Genomic DNA, 19,982 nt, shown 5'->3' on the forward strand with positions numbered 1-19,982 from the left:
GGGGTAGCCTCGCTCTCTAAATTTATTAGTCATATCGTCTAATCTTGTTTGACACATATCCCTATCACTAACGATCCGTCTAACCCTCTGGTATTGGGAATATGGGATAGATTCCTTGATGGTTGCTGGGTGACTACTTGAAAAGGACAGCAAACATCTATCCATCTCTATCACTGAATGCAACGCTAATATTGCGACCATAAAAGAACAGCTGAGAGATAATCTAAAATCTGACGAATATACTACCTTACAAGAAAACTTGGAGAAACAATGTACCGAGCTAAAAAGCAAGATCGAACAGACCAAGAGATCGAAATATCTGCGAGATACAGAGGATTATACATCCCATCGGGTCTACAGATGGCAGGGCGCTTCCGGTACTGCAACTCCAACGTCACGTCCGAGATTTCGTCAAACCGGTTCTTTTTCATCGGGGTCCGGCAGCGAAACTTCAGGTGGCTCTCGGGGGCCTTTTTTAGGCCAACGCCGTTCAAGAAGACCAAGATTAACACCCGGCGAGCCGGCCGTCATCATCGGCGAGGCAGACGCACCGAGGAAAACGCGGTCACAGGTACGGGAGAAAACTTAGTGTTAAATTTATCATCCAAGAGCCTCAGTCCTGCCCAGATGAACTTATTGAAAAAGGGCTTATCTTTCAGCCCGACCGGGAACTTTGATACGTTCACCTTGGACACTGACTTACATCGTTTTTTTCGTAATTTACGTCTAAAAGCTCAATTTGGTGGTAATGAAACTACTGATGATGTGGCACAGGTGGAGGATAGCTCTGTTACTACTATGTTAACTGTTAAACAGTTTAATTTGAGAGTAAAAAGTAATTATACACCTCCCAGGACATATCATCCAGTGGAGACATTTGTTAAATTGGTGCAAAATGATGTGGATAAATTGTTGCAACAATGTAAACAAGGAAAGTTACATGTCCATTATAATTTACCTGTGGAGGAGAAACATGCCCTTGATTCTTTATTAAAGGAGAAATCCTTAATAATAAAACCTGCAGATAAGGGGGGGGGGGGGGCCCATCGTTATCTTAGACAAAGAATATTATGTAAGCGAAATTTTACAACAATTACAGGATAGTAGTACTTATAAAATATTAAATAGTGATCCAGTCTACCATATTAAAGAAATGTTACAGCAAGTGGTAGATAAAGCCAAAGAGAATGGAGTGGTGGACGCCAAATTGGGGGACTTTCTTATAAATCAACATCCGATTACCCCGGTGTTTTATACTCTACCAAAAGTGCATAAGTCACTAATTAATCCACCAGGTCGCCCGATAGTGGCGTCCACCGACTCCATACTTTCAAATCCAGCTATTTTTCTGGAGAGGGTATTAACCCCTCTAACTAAACTAGCACCATCGTATATTCGAGATACTGGCCACTTTCTATCTGAAATTAGCTCTCTCCAGGTGGATGAAGGCTGCATATTCGTCACTTTAGACGTGTGCAGCCTTTATACATCTATTATTCATGAAAAGGGAATCAATGCAGTCGCGGGTCTCTTAGGCACAAGCACATACAAAAAGGCAGAAAGGGAATTTTTTCTGGAACTTTTGAAAATAGTTCTTGAGCAAAATTATTTTTTGTTTCAAGATTCCTTTTACCAGCAGTGCCGTGGGACCGCGATGGGATCGAACGTCGCGCCGCCATACGCAAATACATATATGGCTTTTTTCGAGTGTCAATTTGTTTACTCTAGCCCTCTATATCATCAACATTGCATATTTTGGCGTCGATTTATCGACAATATTTTTTGCGTATGGCGGGGCGACGTCCGATCCCTTATGGAATTTACCACGTATTTAAATTCCATCTGGGATGAACTTAAATTCACTGTACACCATAGTTCTGATAAAATTTCCTTTTTGGATACCTGGGTGACTAGGGACAAAGAAGGTAAAATACAGACGGATTTATTCGTGAAACCAACGTATAGGAACAGTTTGCTGTCCTTTTCAAGTAGTCACCCAGCAACCATCAAGGAATCTATCCCATATTCCCAATACCAGAGGGTTAGACGGATCGTTAGTGATAGGGATATGTGTCAAACAAGATTAGACGATATGACTAATAAATTTAGAGAGCGAGGCTACCCCCCTGATCTATTGAAAATACAGCGTAATAAAGCTGAGACTACACCACCAGATAGAACTAAGAAAGAAACAAGGATCCCCTTAGTGATTAAATACCATCCCTGGTCCCAGCGCCTTAGGACTATTGTTAATCAACATTGGCACATATTATCCAAGTCCTATCCACGGATAGGAGAGTTCCAGAGGCCACCCATGATATGCTATAAACGGGCAGAAAATATTAGGGATAAAATAGTCCGGGCGGATGTGGGAAGTAATAAAATAGAAAGAGGACAGAGTACTTTATCTACACCTAGACGGGGCACTTTTCCTTGTTTAGATTGTGTCAATTGTTCCAGCGTTATAAAGGGTTCATGTTTTTCCCACCCTCACTCAGGTGAAAATATTCCAATAAGGGGCACGTTCACCTGTGATAGTAGATTTGTGGTTTACATTCTTAAATGTCCATGTGGATTACTATATGTGGGGGAAACCTCGATGAGAATGAAGGACAGACTAAGTAAACACAAATCTACTATCCGTAAACAGAATTTATTACTCCCAATACCCCTTCATTTTCATGATAAAAAACACAACATCTCGCAGTTGAGGTATCAGATTATTGAAGGTGTATCATTACCCCGTCGAGGGGGTGACAGAAATAAATTGTTATTGAAAAGAGAGGCTTACTGGATCCATCGTCTTCAGACAATGGAGCCCAGGGGCCTCAATCGTGAGTACAATGTGTCCTGCTTCTTATAAGGCATTCGGCCTTATGCAATCTGATAAATATATTTCTTTTTTTCTTCAGCGTGATTAATCACTGCAAGAATGGACTATGTGACTGAAAATCTTCGCCAGTATAGAGTGGATATGTTTTTTGCGAATTTTCAGTTGCGAATTTTCAGTTGCGAATTTTCAATTGCGAATTTTCAATTTTCAATTGCGAATTTTCAGTTGCGAATTTTTCAATTGCGAATTTTCAATTGCGAATTTTTCAATGCGAATTTTTCATTGCGATTATTTGATATGCAAATTTTATTTAATGAGGGAGGCGGAGCTCCTTTGATGATGTCAGTTCCTTTGTGTTTCATTTATGTATAAATAGCTGGAGTGTAAGATGTTTTATGCAGTCTGATGAAAGCACATCTGTGCTGAAACGCGTCACTATGCCATTTGAATATGTGACTGAATAAATCTACATTGTGATCTACATCAGCGAAGTGCCGGTCCTTTCCTTTGAAACTGCTAAAATTGGGTCAAAAAAGTAAATTTTTTTGCATAAAAAATACCAAATTTACAGAAAATTTCGAAAACTTTGCAAATTTCAAAGTTTCAGTTTCTCTACTTCTGTAATACATAGTAATACCCCCATAAATTGTGATGATTTTACATTCCCCATATGTCTACTTCATGTTTGTATCATTTTGGGAATGATATTTTATTTTTTTGGGAATGTTACACAGCTTAGAAGTTTAGACGCAAAATTTGAATTTTTTCAGAAATTTTCCAAATCCCACTTTTTATGGACCAGTCCAGGTCTAAAGTCACTTTGAGAGGCTTACGTAATAGAAACCACCCAAAAATTACCCCATTTTAGAAACTATACCCTCAAGGTATTCAAAACTGATTTTACAAACTTTGTTAACCCTTTAGGTCTTCCACAAGAGTTCATGGCAAATCGACATAAAATTTATGTTTTTTAATTTTTGGGAAAATTTTCCATTTGAATCCATTTTTCCAGTAATAAAGTAAGGGTTAACAGCCAAACAAAACTCAATATGGGTTGCCCCGATTCTGTAGTTTGCAGAAACACCCCATATGTGGTCCTAGGACATAGAAGGAGGGGAACGCCATATGGGTTTTGGAAGGCAGTGTCACCGCCAGGTCTCTGAGAAGTTCTGACAGACGTTCTTTAGTACCTCCTGCATGATGTTCTTTTGTTTTGGTTTCGCTTTGACATCTCTTCTCCCTCTTCCAGCTGTCATCTATTAGCAGTGATTGCCTCCCTTTATATCCCCTCCCATACTGCCTCACTTTGCAGTTTATATTACTTCCTGGATTGTGCTCAGTGCTAGAAGTTTGCTACTGCTGGTTTCTCAGATAAGTCTATCCCTTTATTTGTGTTTTCCTGTTGGCTTGATTCTAGGTGACCCTGACTCCCTCCGTATTTAGTGCAGGGAGCCGGTGGTCGTATCCCCTCACTATTATAGGGTTTTCAGGTGTCACTCAGTCTAGGTACATGGACAGAAACACCCCATATGTGGTCATAAACTACTATTTGGCTAAACGGCAGGACATAGAAGAAGAGGAACGCCATATGGTTTTTGGAAGGCAGATTTTGCTGGACTGGTTTATTTACACCATGTACCCTTTCAAGCCCCCTGCTGCAAGCCCCCTGCCCTAGAGTAGAAACTCCATAAAAGTGACCCCATCTAGGAAACTACGGGATAAGGTGCTTGTTGTTTTGGGACTATTTTAGGGTAAATATGATTTTTGGTTGCTCTATATTACACTTTTTTGAGGCAAGGTAACAAAAAATTTAAATTCTAAAATTGTTTTTACATTCGCCATTAAGTTTTGTGGAACACCTAAAGGGTTAACAAAGTTTGTAAAGTAACTTTTGAATACCACCTTGAGGGGTGTAGTTTCTTAGCTGGGGTCACTTTTTTGTAGTTTCTAGTCTAGGCTACATCAGGGGGGGTTCTAATGGGACATGGCGTAAAAAAACCAGTCCATCAAAATCTGCCTTCCAGAAACCATATGGCATTCCCTTCGTTCTATGCCCTGCTGTGTGGCCATATAGCTATTTACGACCACATATGGGATGTTTCTGCAAATTAAAGAATCAGGGCAATAAATATTTTGTTTTGCTTTGCTGTTAACCCTTGCTTTATTACCGTAAAAAAAAAGGATTCAAATGGAAATTTTGCCAAAAAATTGGTGTTTTGGCACTGTTTTTATTTTATATTTTTAACGCTGTTCATCCGAGGGGTTTGATCAAATGTTATTTTAATAGGGCAGATTCTTACGGATGCGGTTATGCCTAATGTCTACATTTTACAATTTATTTTGATTTTACACTATATTATCATTTTAGGAACAAAAAAAAAAAAATTTTAGTATCTCCATAGCCTGGGAGCTACAGATTTTTTTTTTTTGTTGGGCTACTATCTAATATAGGGGCTCATTTTTTGCGGGATGAGATAGTGGTTTGATTGGCACTATTTGGGGGTGCATATGACTTTTTAATGGCTTGTTATTACACTTTTTGGGATCCAAGGTGACAATAAAAATTGCATTTTTTACATAGTTTTTATTTGATTTTTTTTACGGCGTTTATCGAGGGGCTAGTTTATGAGGTATAGAGAAGATTTTTCAGGATGCGGCGATGCCCAATATGTATGTCTCTCAGACTTTGGAGACACTAAGCAGGCATCCTCAAACTGCGGCCCTCCAGATGTTGTAAAACTACAATTCCCACCATGCCCTGCTGATAGCTGTAGGTTGTCTGGGCATGCTGGGAGTTGTAGTTTTACAACATCTGGAGGGCCGCAGTTTGAGGATGCCTGCACTAAAACTAATATTTTTGGGGGGGAAAATTGTTTCTGTGTCTACAAAGTCTGAGAGCCATAGTTTTTTATGTTCTCTAGGGGACTGTTGGGGATTATAACAATGTAGTACTCCATGGAAGTGTGATACTCCCTGAAGCAATTGATAAAGCAGAGGCCCGGATGATCGGGGCACGTGTCACATTGAGTGGTGGTGTCCTTCCGTGTCCACCTCTTGTGACACACTCTGCATCTGCATCAATCTCTTCCCGCTTTCATTTCTCCATGACCTCTTTTTTTCCCCTCTTCTTCTAATTTCTGGTATTTGAATGATAGAGGGTTTTGAGACGCATCACAAGGGTAGGGAGGGTTGGGTGACGGGTGGTTATGAGTAAGGTTCATTCAAACCCCCGTACTGTGAAGAGGAATTTAAGGCCTGTGAACCTCACTGTGATCAAGCCAAGCACCTGTGTGATTGTCAAATGATCATGACAGATTTACACTCCCTGAAAGTAAACAATATAGTTGTCTTTTAACCTATTTTTCCTATTCATTTTTTATTCCCTGCCTTCCCAGAGTCATAACTTTATCACAGTGGAGCTTGCTGTCAAAACATTCCCATTCAGATAAATAGAACTGGTTTTCAGTTGCAAAAATTTCTGCAACAAATACGTGACATGTGAATACACCCTTAGAATTGTGTATAGAAATTTCCAGGAGAAATAACAAGAAGCGTTAATTTTTAACGTAATTTTTTTTCCCTTAGTCCTAACAGCAGCACAAGTGGGGAGTTCTCCCCTTTGAAACTAGTAGGACAGGTGGAATTTTGGATGACAAAACATTTCCTACCAAGCACTAATTAAATAATTTGTAGAAAACCCACCCCTATAAAGGGCAGACTGCCCATAATCCAGTGCTTTATATCAAGTAGAAACAAAACAAGGGTGGGAAATTTGTGTGCTGCTGTTAGGACTAAGGGAAAACAAATTTACGTTAAAAATTAACGCTTCCCTTACGTCCTAACCAGCAGCACAAGTGGGGACCTAGCAAGCAACACAAACAAATTGGGACGGTCTCTTCACAGGTACATAATACCGTCCCCCTTTTTTAAAAAAAAAAATATTATGAGAGGGCGGCAGACAGAATGGTGCGTCCGAATGCTACTCCCTCAGAGCGCCTAGAGTCTAGGTGATAATGTCTAACGAAAGTGCTGTGGGAGCTCCAGGAAGCCGCAGCACAAATTATTTTCCGCAAAGGAAGTCGATATTGCCCTCGTGGAGTGGGCGGTGACAAAGGATGGAGGAGCCAAGCCTTGGGATAAAAAGGTTTCCCGGATTGCCTCCTTTACCCATCTACTTAGAGAGGGTTTGGAGGCTTTTAGACCTTTGCTTTTACCGGAGAAAGAGAGCAGCAGGTGTTCTGACTTCCTAAAGTCCGCAATCCTGTTCAGGTAGATTTTGAGATTCCTGGAAATATCCAAGGAGTGAAGGGCTTCCTCTTCAGGAGATAATGGAGTAGGACATAGGACAGGCAAGGAGATGGTCTGATTTCGGTTCCCGAATGAGGGAACCTTAGGAGCAAAGGTCGGTAAAAATCTCAACAGGACCGAGTTATGGAGAAAGAAGGTATAAGGCTCAGCGGCCGCTAGGGCCTGTAACTCTCCAATCCTTTTGGCCGATGTTATGGCCAGTAAAAATGTGACCTTTAAGGACAGAAACCTAAGGTCTACATTCTCTAAGGGTTCAAAGGGGGGAGAAGCCCCTTTAGAACAATGGATAAATCCCATTCAGGGATAGGTCTCAGGATTCTAGGTTTTAATCTTTCGGCTCCCTTGAGGAACCTCCTGAGTAGGGGGTTTTGAGATAATGGTCTACCTAGAGAGGCAGAGAGAGCACTGGTGTGAACTCTGAGAGTAGACAGGCTTAGACCCTTGTCCAGGCCATCCTGCAGGAATTGTAAAATAGCTGAAAGAGGAGGATCTGAGGGTACTACCTCTTTATCAGCACACCACTGAAGAAAGAGCTTGTGAATTCTTGAGTACGCCTTGTTTGTAGACTCCGCACGGGAGTGTGAAATAGTTCTCAAGACCTCCGCAGAAAGCCCTCTAGCTTCTAGTAGGGGCCTGTCAATCTCCAGGCTGTTAGATTGAGTTTCCTCAGATCTATGCAGGGGCCTGTGTCCTGATACACAAGGTCCTGCGTTAGGGGAAGTTTCCAATATGTGCCCTTCTTCATGAGCTGGGTGAACCAATACCTCTTTGGCCAGAATGGTATTATTGCAATGACCGGGGTCTGGTCTTGTTTGATTTTCGTCAATACCCTTGGTATCATGGAAAGTGGAGGGAATATGTACACCAGCCTGAACCTCCATGGAATAGACCGAGTGTCTATCGCCAGAGGGTTGTCCTCCTTGTAGAGGGAGCAGAACTTGTCCACCTTCGCATTCAACTGGGTCGCCATCAAGTCGATCTCCAGAGTGCCCCAACGTAGAGTGATCTGGTAGAAGATGTCTCTGTTCAGTGACCATTCGCCTGGAACTGGTAGGCCCCGACTGAGTCGATCCGCAACTATGTTGAGATCTCCCCTGATGTGAACTGCGGAGAGGTGGGATAGACTGAGCTCTGCCCAAGAGAGGATTAGACCAACTTCCTGAAGAAGAGGTCGAGATCTCGTACCTCCCTGTCTGTTGATATAAGCGACCACTGTCGTGCTGTCCGAACGGACTCTCACCGCCTTCCTGCGGATGAGAGGAGCAAAATAATAAAGAGCTAAAACGTACGACTCTTAGTTCTCTCATATTGGATGAAAGAAGCCTCTCCTGTGGAGTCCAAATACCCTGTATTGGACTGTCTTCCAGATGGGCTCCCCAACCTAGAAGGGGGGCGTCTGTGGTCAACGTGATCCAACAAGGTTGAATCAAGGACCTCCCATCTGATAGGTTCCTCCACCATTTCAGTGAGGACCAGACTTTGACAGACAGGGAGTGAGTCTTGTCCAACCCCTTGGGGTTGTGGTTCAAGACTGCTAACACTTCTTCTTGAAGTGGATGGAGGTGCCAAAGGGCCCAAGAAACTGCTTCTGCAGATGCTGACATGTGGCCCAACATCTTCATAAATGTTCTGATGGACACTCGACGAGGTGCCATGAGAAACTGAGCGGCTCTTATGAACCAATCTTTCCTCTCTGGGGAAAGAGAGAGAGTCATTGCTTGAGAATCCACTATAAACCCTAGGAATACCCGGCAAGTGGAAGCCAGGATCTGGGACTTTTCCCAGTTTATTAACCAGCCTAACCGCTGGAGAGTCTGAAGAGCCAGATGAAGATGGGTTTGAAGAACGTCTAGAGAGGTGGCTTTTAAAAGCCAGTCGTCTAGATATGGCACGATTTCTAGCCCTTGAAGCCTGAGTTTGGCAACAACTGGAGCCACAACCTTGGTAAAGGTGTGGGGAGTGGAAGAGATGCAAAAGGGTAGAACAGCAAACTGGTAATGCTTTATCACACCCTTTATGGAGACCACAACTCTTAGGAACTTCCGGTGAGTTGGATGAATAGGGACATGAAGATAAGCGTCCTTTAGATCTATGGTGACCATGAGGTCTCCGGGATTTAGAATATTGATTAAGGAGCGGATGGTCTCCATCCTGAAGCGCTTCTGCCTTATGAAGCGGTTTAGGTAGCGCAGATCTATTATCATGCGCCAGTCTCCGGAAGGCTTTGGGACTAGAAATATGGGGGAATACACCCCTCGCCCTCGTTAGTGGGAGGGAACCTCCTCTAGGGCTATTTTGTGAAGGTAAAGGTGGACCATGTCCTCCAAGATCTTTTGTTTGATTTGGGGTAAAGGCCGGGTTAACACAAATTTCTCCTGAGGGGGAGACACGAAATCTATCGTGTAGCCGGACAAAATTATTTTTAGGACCGACTGATCCGGAATTTCTTGCAGCCAGGCCTGCTGAAAAAAACTTAAACGACCTCCGACCGGAAGAACACTTGAAAGTTGTGCATCGCACGGAGGGTCTGGAGGGGAAGGGGGAAGGTAAACGGGAGAGTCATAGGTCGGCCTTGCGATCCCTACCCTGACCACGACCGCGTCCTCGTCTGGAGGACCCCTGATGTCTTTGGGATCTAGAGAGGCCCTGGGGTCTTGTGTTTCTGGACCTACTGCGACCCCGAAAGGACTGCTGAGGGAGAATTTTCCCTTTTTTGTCTGCCAAGCTGTCCATGTGCTTGTCCAGCTCAGAACCAAATAGCCTTCCTGGCTCATAGGGCAGGCCGCATAAGTTAAACTTAGAGGTGTTATCAGCGACCCAAGGTCACAACCAGAGAGGCCTACGGCTGGCAGAAGAAAGCGCCATACTTTTCGCAGCCAGCTTTAAATGCTGCGCAGAGGCGTCGCATAGAAAATCTGCCCCTAACAGGAGGGTCTTAAACTGATCCAGAATGTCCGTTCTGGCCACTCCGTCCTCCAGGTCAGCCTGAATTCTTAGGATGCGGGAACGTACAAAGTCCGCGGTCTCAGACGAGGCAACAGCTACTGACGCAGAAGCTGCCGCAGCTGAGTAATTGCGCCTTAGGGTGCTTTCGACCCTTCGTTCTAATGGGTCCTGGAGATTACTACCGTCATCTGACTGGACTAGGGTCCTTTTGGACAATTTGGATATCGCCATGTCGACCTTCGAAGGCGGTACCCAAAGGTCGGACTCTGATTCCTGGAGGGGGAACAAGAGTTTAAACCTCTTGTTGAGGACTGGACCCTTCTCCGGATGCTTCCATTCGGTAAGCATAAAACGCTTAAGGTTTTCGTCCACTTTGAAGGTTCTTAACCCCCTAGAGATGGACGGCGGAGCTTCCCCTTGCTCAACATCACGATCCCTTGACTGGATGGAGCATAAAAGCCTTTGGGTTTTTTCAGCTGGAAATAGGAACAGTGAGTCTTCGTCGTCCGAGGAAGAGGAAGAATGGTCGTCCACGGAGATCGCTCCAGCATAGGCATCGGACCCGGAGATGATGCTCTTGATCTCTTGGATGCGAGGGCGCTCTTAATTTCGGAAATGGAATTTCCCATAAAGTCCTTCATCCAACCAAACATGTTGCTTACGGTGGGTTGCGACAGAGGAGGACGACATAACGGACACTTATTATACTCATAGGAGTCTGGCATTGGCATGTCACAGGAAGCGCAGACTAGATGTCTCTGCTTGTGGGAGGCTTTCCCGCGCTGATCACCGTTAGGGGACGCCATCTAGAAAAAAACTTTAATTTTAGTAGTAGTAGCAGCCACTGAACTGTAGCCTAAGCTCTCTGCTCAGAAAGAGGACTAGCTCCACCTCTGACCTTAGCTCGGCCTCCCCCGTCGATAGCTCCACCTCAACCTAACTTTTCCTGAAAACCCCAGGAATATTAGTTTTAAACAACATATATATTACATATCTCTTTAAATCCTGTAGCCCCCGGGGCTCATAATACAGAAATACACCTGTATTTAGGAAAAACAAAACCGGCGCGAGAACCGGAAGTCATCGATGACGCACTTCCTGTCGGCCGTGCAGCCGGAGCCGGCGACAGAGACGCCAGCGATCCACAGCCTCGCAAGCGGACAGAGTACCGTTAGGCACCGCCCCTGTAGCCTGGACTGCCGCTACCTCCGGTGCAGCAGGCGGCGGATCGCGGACCAACAACTGAAGGTACTGAGGACGACTTTGGGCCAGGAGCTAGAACCACCAATTGAGTGGTAGGAAAAAAAAAAACATTTTTAAGGTAACAGGCAGCAGCCTGACCTGTCCTACTGTTCACAGGGACAGAGAAAAAAAGCACTGGATTATGGGCAGTCTGCCCTTTATAGGGGTGGGTTTTCTACTAATTATTTAATTAGTGCTTGGTAGGAAATTTTTTGTCATAAAAAAATCCACCTGCCCTACTAGTTTGACAGGGGAGAACTCCCCACTTGTGCTGCTGGTTAGGACGTAAGGGAAAAGATGTTCCAGGATTGTTTTCTATGGAGAATACAAATAGTGGTCAGTGGAGCTGGCAGTTTCTTTTTCAAGAGATACCTTTGGGCACCAGCATTTCTGCCACATAGAAGTGCAAAATCCCCAAATGCTCAATGGCTGGTTCTTGTGGTCATTATAGCTTGAGTAATTATTCAGACCATTCATAATCAGCTTCTAATATTGCCATAAATAGAGCCGAAATTAGCATAACTACTCGACGAATAATTAATGACTTGAACTGAATCCCACTTAAAGTAGGTCAGAACAGCAGATACAAAATAAACTGTTTTTCGTGCCGCAGTCTTAAGTAAGTAGCCCAGCATCTTCATTACCAAGTGGAAGAAAAATGCTTCTATTTTAGTTTAGGGTTTTACATATTAGAATGATTCAGCTGGAATAATCTCAACCTTTAATGCTTAATCTATAACAAAAATGTCCTAAAGGAGATTCTTATGCGGAGCGAGAATGGTCTTCTGGTTTTCTGCAGTTTACAATCAGCCCCATTTGCAGATTCCCTGAGGGTGTATCTCTCACAAGGCATATTAAATATACATCTTCATGGGACGTGTGAGCTGAGACACACACAGTAATGTATTACTGAGCAAACAAAGATAACCGAATTACAAAGAACATAGGAGAAATTTCTAGATTTCACCTTAGGCCTGAAGCAAGAAGAATCTGTAAAGCCGTATAGTAATGACTATAATGCATCATAATGTAAGCAGGACCATAATAATTCAATGTTAATTTATTGCTTACATGAAGTTCTGTCTAAATACAGTAAAAATTTTGCCCCCACCGCTAACATCACTTACTGACATGACTACATGGTAGAATAAGCTTAGGTTGCCATACACACCGATTTTTCATTAATTATAATGGCTTGTTTTCTCTAGGGAGCACTCATCAGAGGAAATAAAATAGCCGTTGTCCTATTAGTACTGTGACACAGTGAGGGGTTGTGTCTGGCAAGGCAGGTATTTTCCTCCCAGCATTTCCTCCAGCCAGATGAGGTCAAATACCGGACCGGAGTTTAAATGCTGATCCGGGTTTTGGCAACAACTGGCTGTCCTACCTAAAATAGGCAGCTGGGCTCAGCAGAGAGGTCTCTATTTTTGGAATCTGAGGCTTTGTGCCGTGCTGGGGGGCTGAGAGCCGCATGCTGGGGAAACAGGCCCCCTAAAGCCTGCTGTGGACTACTGGAGGCAGAACTGTCAGCAAGGTGACTTGTGTTATATGAACTTTCCATTGTGTGTGAATTAACACCAAGACTGCAAAGTTACATGCTGTTTTGTGCAATTGCCTCAAGCGTGAATAAACACTGACGTTTTGAGTTAAGAACTTGTATTTTGCCTCTGTACTGCACCTGCTTATCATATCTACCAGAACGAAACCCCACAATTGGTGGAGGATGCGTGCATAAGCAGTGAGGCTGGTGTGAACGATATTTTTGGTTTCTGCATTCTTCAGGCACAGTTGTATGTCGTACATTAAACCAGCTGTATTACATCTAGTGTTTGATCACGAATATTCGAATTTCGAATTATTATCGCGAATATAGGTACTTCAAAAATTTGCGAATATTTTGAATATAGTTATATATATTCGTAATTTCGAATCTTCAGGGTTTTTTAGCTTGTGGGCCAATAAGAAGGCTGCAATATACTTGACTTTAGGAGTAGTAGTGTTTGCAAATTTTGCTCTATATTCGTTTTTTCGAATATTCGCTATATTGCTATATATTCTTGTTTTAGAATATTCCGAATATTCGAAAAAACTAAGTTATAGCAATATAGCGAATATTCGAAAAAAAAACAAATATAGAGCAATTTAGCTAATATAGTGCTATAATCATCTTTGTCTAACAGATGTAATTTTTTTCTCATCTGAAGCTCAGATTGGAAAAAAATTACAACTATAAAAAAAAGATTGTAGCACTATATTAGCTAAATTGCTCTATATTCTTTTTTTTTTTTTCGAATATTCGCTACATTGCTATATATTCTTGTTTTAGAATATTACGAATATTCGAAAAAACAAAGTTATAGCAATATAGCGAATATTCGGAAAAAAAATCGAATATAGAGCAATTTAGCTAATATAGTGCTATAATCTTCTTTGTCTAATAGTTGTAAGTTGAAAAATTCGCAAGAAAAATTCTAATCTGAAAATTCGAATTACGAAAATTTGCATATTACACAATCATTACCAATTATTGAATTTTCGAATTTTTGAATATTCGCAAATATTCTACAAAATATTTGCGAAATATCGCAAATTCGAATATGACCCCTGCCGCTCATCACTAATTACATCCAGTGCCCCACAACAAATTGGAGGTAGTTGTGAAGGCCCTCATGGAGGCTAATCTGCAGCAGCAAGAGACAAACCTGCAGCAATGCGAGGCTAATAAGCAGCAGCAGGAGACTAACCAGTTTCTGCTACATGTGATGGCTTTGCAGACAGCAGGAGCAACCCCGAGCATCCACGATGCCCGGAAAGCAGTCCGTGCCGCGATTCCTAAGATGAGCACCTTGTACGACATTGAAACCTACCTGGCGATGGACGAGAAAGTGGCCATCAGGGAAAAGCTACCCCATAACCAGTTCGCTCCATTCCTGGCATCTGATTCCCAGCGGGTGTATTTCGACTTGCCTGAAGATCAAGCGGCCGACGACCAAAAAGTAAAGGGTAAGATTTTGGCAAGACTGGGGTGAATGTGTTGGTCCGGACCCAGCGGGTACATCAGTGGGGGTTTAAGTCGGCTGAGCCTGCGAGGACCCAGTATTATGACTTACTCCACCTCTTGCAAAAGTGGCTACAGACTGATGTGCTGAGTCCCATGGCTATGCTGGATAGACTATTGACTGATATGTTCTGGAGGGCTCTGCCACCCCCTCTCCAGCACTGGATTGGCCAGTTGTCTCCTGGCAACGCCCTAGAAAATGGTGGACCTGGTGGAGCGCTACGAGGCTACTAAGACTGTTACAGGGGGTTCATTTGGGAGGGGGGCAGTCAAACCCCATAAATCTCCATCCCAGACCCGGCGACTTGTACCAACCAAACCCACCCGGGGTGTACCCTCTACATACCTGGCTCCTACAGTCTGCTGGCGGTGTCGGGAGCTGGGCCATGTAAGAGCTGACTGTTCCCATCAGGTGGAACCCATGGATACTAACTATGGCTACCGTCAGTCACTATAAACCAGGAAGCTGTGTGCAGCAGGTACCCCAAAAAATCTAAACCACCTGTGCCAGGTGGAGGTAGGATACACTCCAGCGGAGGTTCTGCTGGACTCAGGGAGTCTGGTGTCCCTAGTAAGGGCTAGTGTTGAGTGCGAATATTCTAATTGCGAATTCTAATCGCGAATATCGGCACTTCGAGAATTTGCGAATATTTAGAATATTGTGCTACATATTCATAAATTTGAATATTCGTGTTTTTTTTTTTCACAGTACACCTAATCCCTCCCTGCTTCTAGCTTGTGGGCCAATGAGAAGGCTGCAAGAGCTTAGCAACTTCCCTAGCAACCAATAGGAAAGTTGCCTACCCCATACTATATAAGAGAACCTCCCCACAGCCATTTTGTGCTGTTTCATGCAGCTGTGAGAGAGAGAGGAGTGTGATCTTTGTACTGTGCTAAATTCCTGTGACTTCTGATACCTCATTTATATAATCCAGATAGTGTTAGATAGTGTAGGTTAGTGAGTGAATAGTGTTGCTGATAGGGTCCAGTGTAGGGTGTTAGGTACATTAGTTAGGTAGCTCATATATATAATCCAGATAGTTAGTGTTAGATAGTCAGTGTAGGTTAGTGAGTGAATAGTGTAGCTGGGTCAGTGTAAGTTAGATATAGTATAGTGTAGGCTTTTGCTGTCTGTTTCGTCTGTGAAAAAAATAAAAATTTTGTTTCTGTATTTTAGGGTTTCATGTGGGTAGTGATTAGTGTCAGCGTCATTTGTCTGTGAAACAAAAAAAATAATTTCTGTGTTTTAGGGTTAGTGTTTTAGGGTTTCGTGTGGGTAGTAATTAGTGTCAGCGTCTTTTTTTCTGTGAAAAAAAAGGTAGTGATTAGTGTCAGCGTCTTTTTTCTGTGAAAAAACAAAACCAAACAAAAGTCTTAGGCTGGTTTCACACAGGCGTTGCAAAAAAAAATATGCGGGTGCGTTGCGGGAACATGCGCGATTTTTCTGCGTGAGTGCAAAACATTGTAATGCGTTTTGCACGCACGTGAGAAAAATCTGCATGTTTGGTACCCAGACCGGATTTCTTCACAGAAGTTCGGGTTTGGGTTCGGTGTTGTGTAGACTGTATTATTTTCCATTATAACATGGTTATAAGGGCAAATAATAGCATTCTGAATACAGAATGCTTAGTAAAATAGGGCTGGAGGGGTTAAAAAAATAAAATAAAAATTTAACTCACCTTAATCCACTTGCTCGCGCAGCCCAGCTTCTCTTCTGTCTTCTTCTTTGAGAAATAGGACCTTTGATGACGTCACTGCGCTTATCACATGGTCCATCACATGATCCATCACCATGGTGGTGGATCATGTGATGGACCATGTGATGAGCGCAGTGACGTCATCAAAGGTCTTTTTCCTGTGCACAGCAAAGATGAAGACAGAAGAGAAGCCGGGCTGCGCGAGCAAGTGGATTAAGGTGAGTTAAATTATTATTATTTTTTTTTAACCCCTCCAACCCTATTGTACTATGCATTCTGTATTATAAATGCTATTATTTTCCCTTATTACCATGTTATAAGGGAAAATAATAATGATCGGGTCTCCATCCCGATCGCCTCCTAGCAACTAGAAAATCGCACCTCATCCGCACTTGCTTGTGGATGCTTGCGATTTTCACGCAGCCCCATTCACTTCTATGTGGCCTGCATTGCGTGAAAAATACAGAATATAGAACAAGCTGCGATTTTCATGCAACGCACAAGTGATGCGTGAAAACCAATGCTCATGTGCACAGCCCCATAGAATTGAATGGGTCCAGATTCAGTGCGGGTGCAATGCGTTCACCTCACGCATTGCACCCGCGCGGAAATCTCGCCCGTTTGAAAGGGGCCTTAAGGTTTTGTGTATATTTTATTTTTCCTTTTTTGCTCCATTGTCCCCAACCCAATAAAGTTTGACCAAATTCCCTCATTATTCCTTATATATTTTTTTTGTATATTAAAACAGATCATGAGTGCACGTGGGTGTGCTGGCAGCCGTGGTCGTGGTAGGGGAGTTGGTTCCAGTGCTGGACCGCTGCCAGCACGGGGCCACTCCTCTACCCATCCGTGATTTTTTGGGGGCGTGGCAGCCGCCCCATTTCATCTTAAGATGCCGAGGCAGTGGAATCATTTGCGACACAAGCCAGTGGCACAGAATCCTCTGCCCTGGCTCTGAGCAGCAGCAGCTCTCCACCTCCTGCAGGACCAGCCCCACGCCCCCAAAACTCATCCCTTATGATGTTTGACAGCGACAGTGAGAGGGACATCTTGGGGGAGAGTGAGCTAGAGCTTGGTCCGGATGCTCAGGACATTTTGGAAGGGGTGGAGGAGGAGGAGGAGGGGTAACGCCCGTCAGAACCCCAGTGACATCCCTTCCAACTGGCGCTGGTGGTTTCAGCCACAGAACCCCCGCACCTAGTCAGACCCAAGCGTCAGCGAGGAGACAGCGGAGCCAGGTCAGGGGCTCCTTGTCTGCTGTTCCCCTCAGTCTGCCACTGGTCGACCTTGGATCTAAAATTACAGGCGATGAAGAGGAGGGTGACTTAGAATGGGTGCCACCTCCCAGCAGCAGCACTGATGAGGAAGGTAGGCACCCGAGGCAAACGGTGCGCCAGGTCACCAGGGAGCCCAATGGTAATGGTGTAGTACGCAGATCTGTAGGGTGAGCGAATGTGAGGTCACAGGGGTAGTTACTAAACCGAGGGTGTTCTTGGTACTCACAGTTTTTATATACCCTGGGCAGGCGTAAAGCAGTGATGGAGAGGCTGGCACATGGATCCTCTGGGGCACTCTCTATGTATAGGGACCAGGCCGGGTGGTAGGTGAGGTGCCCTGGGTGTTGCAGTTTAGTGTGCCGATGGCAAGATCCCTTAAAGTTTGTGACGCCAGTGCCGGTAAAGGTGGCACACCGATTTGTTGTAGGAAAAATTGAGGAAATTTTTCAGTCACAGCCCACACTAAAGCAAGGAATTCCAGCTTTAAGGAACTATAATTCTGATCGTTTTTCTCTGCTGGAGTAGGCAATCACCCTTTCTTTCTTGTCTTGCACCTGAGCCAACACGGCTCCTAGGCCTCTTTTACTGGCATCCGTATAGAGGTGAAACGGATTCTGATAATCCGGGTAACCCAGGACAGGGTGTTCGTCAGCTTTTTCTTTAGGGGCTGAAAGGCAATCTCCCGTTCTTCATTCCATTTAACGGGGATAGGAGTCTTTGGACTCTTTTTGAGATGCCCCCTTAGGAGTTCCTGGATCGGATCGGCAATCTGTTCAAAATGCGGGATGAAGCGTCTGTAATATCCTGCAAAGCTGAGGAAACTTCTCACCTCCTTCACGGTGGTAGGAGTAGGCCAATTACGGATAGCAGCAAGTTTATCAGGATCAGGCTGGACTCCTTCTGCACTAACAACGTGTCCCAGGTACTTTACCGCTGGTTTCAGCAGATGGCACTTGGACTGCTTGATTTTAAGGCCATATTTAGCGAGGACTTGAAACACTTCAGCCAGATACTTTAAATGATCCTCATATGGCTTGGAGTAAATAATAACGTCATCCAAGTATAGCAATACAGTCTCAAAGTTCTTATGGCCTAAACAACGCTCCATCAACCGCTGGAACGTCCCTGGAGCATTACACAGTCCGAAAGGCATGTAGCTGAATTCAAACAGGCCCATAGGCAAAGTGAAAGCAGTATTTTCCCGGTCTTCCGGGGCCATAGGTACCTAGTTGAGAAGTAGGCTCAGTGACCACTGAGGAAGGGGTGACAACGGACCCCGAAACGCTTTTGGTGTAAAGAACCCCCCTATGGACATTGATTCCGCCAGCCAAAGGATCCACTGAGGAAGGGGTGACAACGGACCCCGAAACGCGTTTGGCGTAAAGAACCCCCCTATGGACATTGATTCCGCCAGCCAAAGGATCGCATGTACCCAAATTAACCCCGTCTAACCAGAGACCCGATGCGCTTTTTAACAGGACCACTAGAGGGGCGCATGACGCTCACTTGAACTCAGAGTCCAGCGCTGAAGAGAGAACCTGCAAATACACTAAGTGCCGGTGCTCACATCTACAGAGCGGCGCCTGAGAGACAGAGAGGGGAAAGGGTCGAATAAAGTACAGATCCGAATCGCAATCCCTATTGGCATTGGTACAGCAGCGGAGCCTAATATAGCAACTTAACAGTGAGTAAAGCAGGACGCTGCACGATTCAATCACTGTATTCATCAGCTGCGTTACTTTTTTCCTGTTCGGAGGAGACTTTCACTGTGGGTTTCATATACCCTAAAGAGCAATTTTTACTATATTCCAACCAAGGTTGGATGGACATCTACATTGAGAACTTTTATTCCCAATACTTAGAAGCCATTACCACCCAGAGCACTCATTCTATGTGTAATAAATTTCCCTAATCTACCCAGATTTTATGATATTAGTGTTTTAAGTAATATGTGTGTTTTATGAATTGTTTGCATACACTATCCAATAAACTGTGAGGTTCATATATATCGAGAGTGCCCAGTATCTTTTTACTAATTTTCATTTTTTTAAAAGAAGGGTGATTCCTTTTTACTGAGAGCACCTCCCCCATAGTTTGCGCCATTCCTGTGCGTCACTCCCTGTCTGCTTTAGTCTTTTGAATTACTCTTTTAGAAGCAGGTGAAGCTGAAGGTATGCCTCAAGCACTTTGGAGTAACAATTTTTAAAGACATTAGTCCCTAAGATCGCGGGATGTCCCCCTTTATCTCTGGCTTGCACCACGATCACACCTTGTTGTGGTAAGGTGGCTTCTCCCACCTGAAGGGTAGGTTCCCAGTACCCATGGACTTTCACCGGCTTGCCGTTGCTAGCAATGATATCCAGCCAGGATTCTGGTGGCTGAGTGAGGAGACTTGAATCCCAGAATTTGTCAAAGGTGGGTCGTTGGATGGTGGTGACCTGAGACCCAGTATCCAGCAGGGCTTCAAAATGTATCCCGTTAATGCGTATTTTAATTTTTGGACGAGATCCCACGTACCTGGACATCCAACTCGGATCCTTTGGACCTACTGTTCTACCTCCCGAGGGGCGGTCCTCAGCCTCGGGGGTGGCCCGTTTAACTGCCAACACGTTGTTTCATGA

The 19,982-nt window shown here is 44.0% G+C and overlaps 1 protein-coding gene across 1 annotated transcript in view; it reads right to left on the reverse strand.

Moving 5' to 3' along the window:
* LOC122926097 (tetraspanin-11-like) overlaps nucleotides 1–19,982 on the reverse strand; it is a 217,628-nt gene that overhangs the window by 171,411 nt on the left and 26,235 nt on the right. The gene's annotated exons all lie outside the window — the stretch shown is intronic.

This window comes from Bufo gargarizans, chromosome 2 (assembly GCF_014858855.1).
Source record: "Bufo gargarizans isolate SCDJY-AF-19 chromosome 2, ASM1485885v1, whole genome shotgun sequence".
NCBI classification, from domain to species: domain Eukaryota; kingdom Metazoa; phylum Chordata; class Amphibia; order Anura; family Bufonidae; genus Bufo; species Bufo gargarizans.